Raw genomic sequence first — 3360 nt, forward strand, 5'->3', positions numbered from 1 at the left:
TACTTAATTACTCATTTTATTCGAACATACGTTTTAGGATTCATAAAAAATGCCTTCCTGTAATATCTCAGCAAACGCGACGTCAATACACGAAATTCAGTGCACTCAGCGACTCGCCGGTTTGTTCAGTATATCTAATAACGTTGCAGACATCTGTACAGTCCGTGTGCTTCTGTAGACTCGGATGCGACTCGTATAAATAGATTTTCGGTATAAAATACAAGCGTAAGCGAGTAATGATGACGTATTCTTTGACAGAAGTTGTCAAATCGTGTATTCCTTATTCCCCAATCCGGCTAAATTCTGAGGATTGGACTAATATTTTTTTGCGCACTCTGCTGACTGAGTTTTCTTATCATCTTACAGGTCCTTGTAAATTCTGTTTCTCCGTCTATCTGAAAGGATTTGTTAAAAGAATTGACAGTGTTTTAACAAACCGGTTTCAAACGAGTTTACGCCGATTTATATAATGACGATGTCTATTTCTTCTCGACTCTCTGGACTCGAAATCTCACTTGGAAAAGGCATAATATGAAAAATATTTACATCATACAAGGGAATTGTAAATTGACGGGGATACGAAGGTTACGGCACAGTTTTAATCATATCTCCCGTAGACACAGCTCACTGAGTTTCTTGCCAGATCTTCTCCGTGTGTCGTGATTTCGATCCGGCTGTAGATTTTGCGCAGCACTACTATTGATAGGGCTGGTGTAAGCAAACCCTCTGAAGTTGAACCCGTGAGCTCACCTACCCGTCCGCGCGAAGTTGGAATAGCCCCTTAGGCTACCAACGAATAGGTAGGGAAAAAACCAAATCTCCAAGGTTCAATTCCAAAATTCCAAAGTTCAGCTTTGAGAATTCGTAAACACAATCGCTTGAATATCATAACATAAACCACAAGCCGTAGTCTGTAATGCGATTTAGGAGCGCGATAACTTGGTCGGTGCGAGAAAGAATTATATATGTCGAGCTTCTGTACATGAATTTACATGTTTCTTCCATACAAAATGTCAGCTCATGAATAATTTTACGAACGCGTTAAACGTATGAAAAATTCACTTAATTTCATTATGAAGAATAGCTCTCTCTCTTCCCAGCTATTTATCTCACATGGTGATGGGGTCAGCTTTCCTGACTTTACTCCTCCACTTCACTCTGTCTTCGATATCCCCGTCAGCAACATTGCATTCTCTCTTGTCCTTCAGCACTACGTCCCTCCACCTTGTCTTGGGTCTACCTCTAGGTCTCCGACCGGGGAGGTCGAGCTGTAGCGCCAAATTTCCGACGTAGTCAGGCGGCTTCCTTTTCACGTAACCATACCATCTCAGCCTACTCTACTGCATCTTGTCGGCGATGTCCCGTACACCGAGGCTTCCACGTACGTACTCGTTGCGGATTTTGTCGAGCCTAGTGACGCCGCACATTCACCTCAGCATCTTCATTTCAGCAACTTGAATGGTATGCACGTTCCTTTTGGTTGCCGCCCATGTTTCGCTGCCATACATAAGAACAGGCCTTATTATGATCTTATAAATGAATGTCAATATGAAGAATAGCGAAGAAATAAAATCTTTTTGCACTTGATATGTGGGCGAATTCACAGCCCGGCTGCTGTTGTGTGACTACTGAAGTAAATAGACACGACAATTGGAACTTCATTTATTACATTGCATTGCATTGACGTGTGAAACCATTTCGATGAAATTAATGGAATGTCTTCAGATTAACCGACTGGGTGATCCTATGCAGATTAGTAGCGGTCGGTTCTAAGCTAAATGAAAGCTCTTCAAGCTTCACGCTTGTCAGGCATGAGTGGTTGCTAAATAGATTATTTTTTCCTGCTACTGAAAACAAGCTGTTGCGACGGATGTGTGGAGTTACAAGACTGGATACGGAATGAAAATGTTAGAGGAAACATGTTGCGCCGACCCCAGATGACTAGGAGAAGAGCAAATGATAATGATGACTGAAACCAAGCTGTTATAAGAAAAGAAAAAAACTACATAAAGAATAGTGATTTTTAGGTTCAGCAGCATTTTCCTTCACGTTACAAGCGTTTAATCTTGAACTCGACGATACCTATTTTGTAGAATCAGCAGAACCCTTAACATCGGTGTTAGATGAACTTCTGCCTTTTGGGCGGTAACGCTACTTTAGTAAGTTAGTAAGCTGACTCGAATATTCGTACTTTACAAATATAGTTGAACAAGAAATAGTATCTATAACACAGCGCTATTTTTTTATCTTTACTGGTAGCCTTGAGAGACTACATCAGCGTTACCCTAGCGTGTAGGTGAGCTCTCGGGGCTCAAGCCGGAAGTATTGCTAGCACTGGCCCTAGCTAGAGAATTATTTCGTAGAATCTACCTTGGATCGGAAACGCACTGAGAGCATCCACCAAAAAACTCAGTGGGCTGTATCTATGGGTTAGTTTACTCGCCGAGCCCTTCGTCGCAAGCGACGGGATCGCCGAGGACGGTGACCGGTGCTTGGGATACCTAAAAGTACCGTTATTGGATTGGGAGGGTCTGTAATGACGTGTTTAGGGCGACCAAGTGCTGTACTCATATGAGTAGCACCGGAATTTCGTAGGTAAAACTTTTAAGCTCAAAATTGGTATCTTCGGGATCCGGTAATTAATTATAAATAAAGGCATAATAATTTAGATCTAAGCTAAAATAAAAATGATTATCGAATAAACTGTAAATTGGTTTTAATTATGAGCGACGTTTACAAACGAACTTCATAACAAAACAGTCAGTCATGACTAAAATCTAAGCCCACGCGTCAAGTCGGGGTCGCTAACAAAAATAAAGTGATTGTATTAAATAACGTATCGTACATGAATATTGCATTAGCCGCACGTTTGCGAGCTGTGTTTTAGGTTTTAGTTTAATAAAAATACAGTGTAAGTAAATTGTCAGTCGTCTTAATTATATTTTAGAGCGCGCTAAGTTTTTCCCTACCTATTTACTGGTAGCCTAAAGGGCTATTCCAGCTACGCATAGACGGGCAGGAGAGCTTATGGGCTCAACCTGAGAGAATTCACTAACACTGGTTCTAGCAAGCGCAGTGCTTCGCAGGATCTACCACCGGATCGGACCCACTGGGAAAATCCGGCGAGAAACTCAGTGGGTTGTGTTTATGCGTTAGTTCGCTCGTCGAACTCTTCGACTAGGGTCAGTATTTTAGGGCAGGGTGATGGGAGAGATGTGCTCCACACTAAACGCTTCACTCTTGCCTTTTCATGAGTTCTGTCTCATGCGAGGCTCGGACGTGGGTTGTTGAGCGACAGGAGGTTTTAGTGGGTTCGACTCAGACATACCCCGCCCGCCATCCCCAGTGGAGGGTGGGAGT

The sequence above is a fragment of the Bombyx mandarina genome, chromosome 03 (assembly GCF_030267445.1).
Source record: "Bombyx mandarina strain Sakado chromosome 03, ASM3026744v2".
Lineage (NCBI taxonomy): Eukaryota > Metazoa > Arthropoda > Insecta > Lepidoptera > Bombycidae > Bombyx > Bombyx mandarina.